Here is a 9,736-nt window from a genome sequence, read left to right on the forward strand (position 1 = left end):
TGTCGGATAGCGACGACTAATTGGCTCAGGCTGTTTGGCCTCACGCGGCCCACTGTGTACATGCCCCTACCACAAATAAACACCGAGGTCTGGCCACGTGATTTCCTCTCCCTGGTTTCGTAAATACATACACCTTCTGCTGCAGCCAAAACAATCGGAATATTAAGGAAATTGACAGAATGGCAGTGCCTGGTGCGTGGTACAGTGAGACCATTTCATTATGTCGCTTTATATAAAAAGTCAAACTTTTTTTTCTTATTTGGGCAATACTGGCATAGGCAGACCTAGACTGTCTTTAAGCTGAACCACCTTCTTCTGTATGCACTTTAATTGTCAGGACTTGACAAAAGAATGCGTCATCGTTGAAGCTGCCGACTCTCATTTGCTCTACCTTTGTAATTAGTTGTTTAACGCCGAACTAAGCAACATTCCTGTCATAATCGAGCCTGGACCAGACAATCCAGTGTCTGATATCATGATCATCGATATAAGGAGTTAGGATACAATGACACGTGTCAACCAAGTCAGCGAGTCTGACAAGCACATGTTGCTAAAGACCAGTTCTAACCCAGTTCTCTACTGGTTCCTCTTTTGGAAAGAGGAATTCCGGGGGCATTTAGAGGCTACTCGGGATTCAGTATATTAACTTCAAATTCACTATTTCCAAAATGATCATGAATTTCTAGAAGTTGGACGAATGCCTATGGTTCTACGCCGTTTTCAGCAATATTACAGCAATATTACAGCAATATCAAGGTGGGGTTCATCAGAAACCTTCGTTCATGTCAGCCATGTAAGAACAAGCATGACAAGCGAACACCTTAACCACCACACAAGCCCAAATTAAGGTTTTGTCCTATCACTCGTCGATCCGAATAAAGCGTGCATAAAATCTATCTCAAACTTTGCCATTAGACGTAGGCATGGATATCAAGACGTGACCGATGTTCATGGCAATATCGATTCCTTGACACGTGGCAAAGTATTATAGAGGTACAAAGCGACATGATCGGACTCGTTTAAGGGATGGGTTTAGTGCTGACAAACAAGGAATGTTATTTGACTATTCTTGGATTCGAACCTATGATCTGAATCATGGCACAACTGAGGGAGCACATCGCAGCTCCTTTTGACAATTACGCCTTCTAAACGTGGATTGCAGTAGGTGGTCGTTATTGAAATAGAATATTATTGAATGCGGTGCAAAACAACAAACCCTCACTCAAGAGCACAAGTCCTATTTACTAACCAGGTCTATGGCTATATTTTGCTACGGTTAAAAATTTGCCGTGACGAAAGGTGTAAGAAATCCCCCAAGAACCAGCGAAATATAACACTGACAAGTCTGAAATATTCAGTAATATGTACTGAGCAAACAAAAGCAAGACACAAAGATTCACAACAGAGGTTTCATGTGCAATGCAACTGAGTCAAATATAAAGTAATGGGTCACAAATATAATATGAAGTAACTCAAAGTCTTCGTTTGAGAGTGAGACACAGTTATACTGAATGTAGCATGCAGCGGTTATGTAGGTCAAGCGTTGACGGAGAGGCATGCCGATTGATGAACTCCAGTTAATCCGCGTGTGTTTGTGTCCGTGTCCGTGTCGTCAACACGACCAACACGGTCGCTGACTCTTGAATATTCGAGCACATGTGCCACCAACACCATTAACGTAGAATATTCTCCCGGAAGTAAACACAACTAATCAACACATATACAAAGGAAGGTAACTCTAAAGCGCTACCTTAAAGCCTACTGCCAAAGTGCGAATAGCTCTGAACATTTATGCTACGAAATGTGACCCATAATATACCACTCAAAACTCCAAGCAATGTGACCAACAATAATTGTCACCCAATCAGTAATACAAATTACAGAAAATACACACTCGTAACAATATTGTATATGTGCACATGCATTTAACGTATGTGAATGAAATTTTAATATCTGAAATTCTTGAAGTTCAGTTCAGTATAGTTCAGTACAGTTCAGTCCAGTTCAATCCAGTCCAACTGACTGGGAGAAGATAGATTCAAACAGGAGAATACTGCGGGGTCTAACAGTAAAGAGGTTTATACTTGAAATGCACGTGAAAAAGAGGACAAAACCCGTTTCTGTTGTCGATCCTTAAGAGAATCCATGAATTCATATATACTGAACAGGAAAAGAAAGGCAGCTCTGTTTCTTGTCAAGTTTTTAACTAGAAGACATAAACATGAACGCTTACTTTTATGAGATTTCATTTTTTCGAAAATTGTGGGTTTTTTTCGCTTTTCAGAATACTGCCATGAACTTGCGTTTATTAATCTCGGTTAAACACTGATGTCAGTTGTTTGCCCTGCGAATAGCGTGTCATGCCCCACAAGTCACAAACACATCCGAATTACATGAAATACGGGACCACAAGGGGTACGTCAAAATAAGGGTTCGCAATGGACATCCCTTTTAATAACTGATGCGTCCAAAGTGGAATTGTCCAACTGTCCTTGTATGTGTACCACAGAGAGTGAGTGAGAGAGTGAATTGAGTTTTACGCCGCTTTTAGCAATGTTCCAGCAATATCACGGCGGGGGACACTAGATTTTGGTTTCACACATGTGGGAAATCGAACCTGGGTGTTCGGGATGACGAGTGAACGTTACCAACAGGCTACCCCACCGCCCGTACCACAGAAAGCTTTACCGATATACTTTTCCAACTGTGGAGTGTTTTATCACAGAATGCAATATCGTCCTGACTGGGAATTTTAAAATATGTGTCATCGCAGTGGACCCATTGCACGACTTCCTGCACACGTGAGCCATTTCCACATATAAACTCGATCCAAGTCAGAATCAGCATGTTACTTAAATAATCAGTGCTATGGTCGGGTGTAAAAAGTGCACATTCTTACACGTAGACACACTTGGGAACAGCCGTTAGGTAAACATTGACACACATGTAACACCGATATGAATGCTTTGTGAATATTTTAATCACCTCTGACAAGACTGTCTGTGTTGACATAAAATGTCATATTTTGTACGGACAGGTAAAAAATAAGACACACTGTTTGCTCTAGAGGAAATATATTAACACTGGTGCTGGTGAACTACTATATGGTGGCGGTCTGTAAATAATCGGGTCTGGACCAGACAATCCAGTGATCAAAAGCACGATCATCGATCTAGGCAACTGTGATATGATGTCATGTGTCAACCAAGTCAGCGAGCCTGTTTACTCGATCCCTTTAGTCGCCTCTTACGACAATCATGGTTTAGTGAAGATCAATTCTAACCCTGATCTTCAGGGGTCACCACGAAGGAAGCAGAGGTACCGTAAGTCCCTGGGGTCCTCAGTGTGGAGATCCTGTCGGTTCTAATGTGATCTATTGCCCCAGTTTTACTTTTCGCAGCGTGGTCTAACATTCAGAGATTATATTTTCCTATACCTAGTTACAAAGCAATTTTGGATTTAGTGATAGAGAGTATTCTGTCCGTTGGTGATAGGTTTTTAAGATATGGCAACAGTACATCCTGATCCAATTACAATTTGACGCAAAATATATGTCTAAGTCACTCACTCACTCTTAAGTTGCTTACACGTATTTTGTGACGCATACTTTGCTTATTCCTACTACCTAAAAGGTCACATGCAACCAAAACTCCAAAATAATTAAAACACAGTCATCACTGATTCGTGATATATAAAATGTATTGCTGATAACAAAACCCCAAATAAACCAAATTAGAAGTGTATAATCTCAAAAAGTGCATTATTTTGTACTTGGGTTTACCTCCCTCGAAACGAAGCAGCCGCGATACCGAACCCAATCAGTCTGTGAGTGTGCACTCAAGTATAACGAAGCCTTTTCATTGGCCTCTGTGTCATTTGCCGATACGCTTAGCCGTCTCTTTGTTTACAGGTGTTGATAGGTGTGAATTTCAAATTGCATGTGATCAATGACTGAAGTTGTGAATTGCATGTTGTCATTAGCAAACAGGCAGGCAAACATACAGGTGTCAATAAACCAGACATTGAGTTTTCTCTGTGACAGAGTCTGCTTATCACAATCACCATGTTTTGTTTGATTTTATTTTTATGTAAGAAGTGGATTATTTACTTGTTACAAGATTAGATTACTGTTCACGACCACTTACTAAGGGGCAGGCATACTGTTTCAAGCTCCGCGAACCAATCCACTGCGCATGCGTTATGAGCGCAGCGCAGCATAGCTGTTGAAACCACTTTTCCCCCGGAACTCCGATTTCGCGAGCCTTTTCTCATATGTTGAATTGGCATTTCTGATGATTTGTTTCGGTAAGTGCATACCGAAAGGTATCAGGATCTGCAAAGTTGTGTTTTACATTGCATGAGGTACGGTTTCAAGTGAAGTACGGTTTCAGTTGCGAGATGGCGTCAACTTAGTCTGTTTGAGTATTAGTTTATTATTTAGCCTAACCTCAGCAATATTTCAGCTACATGACAGCGGTCTGCAGAAACTCGAGTCTGTACAATTCAATCAAGGTGGTCATCGATCCACACAGTTGGGATTCGATGACATGTAATTATCCAAGTATGCGAGACTTATATTGATTTAGTCTCAAAGATATGGTCTCAAATATAGACTTATCTAGATCCATTTAGATATGGAGAGCAGATTTAAAATCCAGAGAGATTTAAAGTCCGAGAGAGACAAAACGGTATCCACTGGGCTGTGTGGAAAGGGTGATAAATTCATAACGGCCATATTATTTTCGAGTCATGTGATTGGATTCAAACCACGAAACTTCTGATTTGATGTCGGACACCTTGTTCACATGACCAAATAGTGAGTGATATCTTGGAGCGATACGATTCGATTCGATGCACTTCACGATATGATATCTTTAGTTATTTTCTTTAAAAACATACATTTTTATATCAAATAACAGTGTATATTTTCACATAACCGTCAATTTCTAGTGAAAATCAACAATACTTTTAAGATCAGCAATAGGTATCATGATACAAAAAAGTATCGATTTATTTATCATCTGATAAAGTACCACGATTATCGGTACTACGATGTATTGTCACAACTCTATAGTGAGACAGGTTTTATTGCGTTTTTAGCGATATTTAGCAACTATAAGACGGAGGGGACATCAGAAATGACTTCACACGATGTACCCGTGGTGAACTGAGCCCGGGTCTTCGACACGACGAGCGAACATTTTACCCACACAAAATGACATTGATCCATAAAGGGCACTATCCATGTTTATTGAATGGTCGTGTTTGGATAATCGGCTCTGTTTTCAGCAAAACAGCAAATGTTCTTTCCAAATGTGGAAAGGGTTTTGTGGGGTTTTCTTGCTTCAATTTCAGTGAGTGAGTGAGGTGACTTTTACTTTAGCAATATTCCAGCAATATGACATCAGAAATGGGCTTCACACATTTTACCCGTGAAGACTAGAACCCGGTCGTGACGGACACACGCTTTAAGCACTCTTTTGTTTCTCTTTGTCGAGGATCATAATCAGTGTGTACTGAGATTTGATCACACTAAATCCTGGAAACTTGTGATGACTTTGACATACTTCTGACAAATGGTTTTAATGAGTGAGTGAGTTTAGTTTTAAGCCGCACACAGCAATATTCCAGCTTTACGGTGGCGGTCTGTAAATAATCGAGTCTGGGCCAGAAAATCCAGTGATCAACAACATGAGCATCGATCTGCGCAACTGGGAACCTATGACAGGTGTCAACCACGTCAGCGAACCTGACCACCCGATCCCGTTAGTCGCCTCTTAGGACAAGCATAGTCGCCATTTATGGCAAGCATGTGTTGCTGAAGGCTTATTCTACCCCTGGTCCTTCATGGGTCGACAAATGGTATTAAAGAACATGCACGTGATCATGGAGAACACACTTATATTCTTGAAAGTACAAAGCATTCAGCTGTTTAGTCACGGTAGTGGGATTTTTTTCGTCTCCAAGGCTCAAATAAATGTTGATAAATATTTGAAATAATTGATAAAAATAAATACATCGTTCATGAACCGACACTAAAACCCTTTAAATCGGAGCAATGATTCTCTTCTCTCCACAATGAAAAAATAATCTGTGAATGTTAATCATTATCATACAGACATAACGTGTACAAGTGCGCGTTTCTTTTAAAGATCTTTCCAGGAATTGGGTTGAAAGAAACACGTCTTTGATATCCGTCGAAAAAAGCGGAGTGTTGACATATATGGGGCCTCCGTGTCCCAGTGTGTTGGTATTTTTTGGAAAAAGTCTGAGATTTTCATGACTTGTTTATCATCAAATCCTGTGATCTTTGGTATTTCCGCACATTTGCCATACTGTTTATTATTGTTTGTCTGTCATACCATTCTAAATCGTCTGTTCTCGCTGTTCAGAAATTGCAAGGCGGAAACATGTTTACGATGAAGTGGAATTCGAAGTTCTTTACTCATATTGCTGCCTGTTGTTGTGGATCTGCTCCGTCACAGAACCCGTCTCTGATAACCTCAGCTTAACTCTCATACTCAATCCTATGGTGATGCTGCCCTATCCTATTCGTTTCAACCACAGAAGTAAATTCCGATATCTACGATTCCATTTTGTGCACCACAAGGAAAAAAAGCAATGAATAATACCTCCCACGGCTAGTCGAGGATAAAGCGTCTGCCTAATGAGAGGAAGGTCAAGTTCGATCTCCGCCCTCGAGATGGGAAATGACGTTCAAATATGTTATTACACTGACAGACGTCATTAATACATTAATGTAAAGACAGTTGGCAGAGTCAGTGAGTGACTACTAACGCTGCCTTTAGCAATGTTGCAACGATTTCACGGCGAGGAACACCAGAATTGGGCTTCAGACATTGTACCAAAGGGGGGAATCGAGCCCTGTTCTTCTGTCCTACGCTTCTGCAAGGACAAGAAAGCGTAGAGAATAAAATACTTAACACAACAAAAACAAATATAAACATTCTTCATTATAAGAAATGTCTGCTGAAAAATGAGTTGTTTTTCCAGTGCCGACTGTATATATTTCTGACGCAGCAAGGGCACCAATCTACTAATCGCTCATTCTAGGTTGCAAATAAAAGAATTGAAAGTCGTTACAATCTACCAAAAATGTTTCTTTCCTATTCAAAGTGCTTTTTCGAGATGTTTAAAATTTCTATAAGTTTACTTACCCGATCCTTTAAGATGTCTTAAATTTTGATATTGTCTTAAAACCCGAAACTGTTATAGTGCAATTATATATGTATCGAACCTGAGTATCGCTGAGTCTTCAGTCTGATTTAAGAACAGCTGGGAGAGCTATATACTTCGAACAGAAGCATAAACGAAACACATAATGTCAGGAAAATTGATACTTGTCTGTATCGTATCAGTGTATGCACTCATGCAATCAAACATTACTGTTAGACAAAAGCATTAATAGTTTCTTACGAAGGGTATAAGATGTGACCGCGCGCAGTTTACTGTCGGGTAAATGGATTGTGTGTTGGGCAACTAGTCTCAGTCAGTTGGTTCGGTGAGAGTGTATTGGGCAACTAGTCTCAGTCAGTTGGTTCTGTGAGCATATGTAAGGTTAGGCAACTAGTCTCTGTCAGTTGGTTAGGTGAGCATGTGTGGGTCAACTTTATCTTGCAGCTTGTCAGTTCGCACTGGTCTAGCAATCACGTGTCCTTGGAGAACATGCTTCTATCAACTGCCCTCACAATCAAGTGTTCTAGCTAGGTATTTTATATGAGCCTGTGTCTGATGTTCTTCGTGAACTGGTCAGTTGAACGTGTGTGTGGCAAATATTTCTATTTCTCTCCACAATGAAAAAATAATCTGTGAATGTTTCTTTTAAAGATCTTTCCAGGAATTGGGTTGAAAGAAACACGTCTTTGATATCCGTCGAAAAAAGCGGAGTGTTTACATATATGAGGCCTCGGTGTCCCAGTGTGTTGGTATTTTTTTGGAAAGAGTAAGATTTTCATGACTTGTTTATCATCAAATCCTGTGATCTTTGCTATGGTCAGCTGAACGTGTGTGTGGCAACTATATTTAGTTAGTTGCCCAGATGAGAGTGTGTGTGGCAATTGTTTTCAGCCATCTGCCCAGATGAGCGTGTGAGTGGCAGGTATTTGCAGTTCACGGGTCATTCACCGGCTACATTAATCAGTCAACTTTCTCTTCATTTGGATAAGCGAGTGTCAGTACTTGCTAATTGTCTTCAGGCTATGGGCGAATATCAATCTACTACTGAAGTCTGAACTGTCTTCGCTATTAGAACGGGGAATCAGGGGATAATCCACCTTCAGGCTGAACACTGATAAAGGTGACATTTGACTCCACTGTACGGACACACACACACACACACACACACACACACACACACACACACACACACACACACACACACACACATACACACACACACATGTACAAACCGCATACCTCCAAAAACCAAAAAAACCCACAATTTACACAAGTGTCCATGTCCCTTCTCGTCCACCATCAGTTTGATCAGAGCGAACTTTCAGCCATGCCTGTGTTCAAGGAAGAGTCCAGGCCTCATCTTGCGGGCATTTGTCATAGTTAAATAAGTAGTCTGGCAGATCGCAGCCTACCTAAATCGCGACTTAGTGTAATCGGCTGATGCGGGCGACTCAGTAATGAAGAGGTCTGTTATGGAAACACCACTCTTTATCGCTACAGCAAGCTTCAACATGGTAATTACATATCCACAGGCATCTAATCAGATTTCGCACTCTGTACTGATTAATGTAGAGATGTCCACTGATGCCCAGCGATGAGGTGTCGGCAGCGGATGTAGGGACATTGCCAATTTAATTTCAAAGCAATTATTGCGATTGTGGTGGGGATCATGGTGATGATGATAGGTGCCAAATCCAGTTGTATATCAATAGTGAAGGTCACATACATCTTTAGTACATCTTTACCACATGCCCCCTTTGCCATTGCGAAAATGGTGGGATTAAATGACAACAACCTTCAACTCATCTTTCCAAAAGCATATCGTGTTCATCCTGACTACATAAATTTACAAACATGGTACCAGATTTTGCGGAGTGGAAGTTTAGGTACCCGGGATGTAACGAAATAATTGATAGCAAACAGCCTTTGATACTGTGACCTGCACACACACACCAACTCCCCTCCCCCTCCGAATGTACCGACATTACCAACAATAAAGGGACTCTCACACTCTTGACTATCGTTTCTATAACTCCTCTGATATGGCCACAAAGATACAAACATACCACATTTGTAACATAAATGAAAAACATGAAAAATGTCGCGTTATTTCAATTATTTTCTCGTTGATCAATTATTCTTTGCTCGCTATTTTTATCATTTTTTCGTTACTTCTTAGTGGAAAATGTTCATTGGGAACATTCAAATAACAAATTTCACAATTGTTTAGTTCTCATGTCCGAGTATGTGACGAGTGTAAAGGATTCTTTTCAGAACGGTGGTGATAATGCCATGTTGTTTGTCCAGATTGTTATGTAAAGAATTACGGACAAGCTAGGGTCTTCATGGTACCAACCAACAAGTCTTCTACACTCGTGACGAGAGCTGAGTTATATGAAACCATTTGGGCGGTACCTCCCACACAAAATAAGTTTCACATCAACTACTAGGGTCTGGATATGATTATTTTCCAGATTACATATTCATTGTATACTTCACACGACACACTGGTAAATGGGTCTGGTTGACACTTGGCGGT

Source organism: Haliotis asinina, chromosome 6 (genome assembly GCF_037392515.1).
Source record: "Haliotis asinina isolate JCU_RB_2024 chromosome 6, JCU_Hal_asi_v2, whole genome shotgun sequence".
Lineage (NCBI taxonomy): Eukaryota > Metazoa > Mollusca > Gastropoda > Lepetellida > Haliotidae > Haliotis > Haliotis asinina.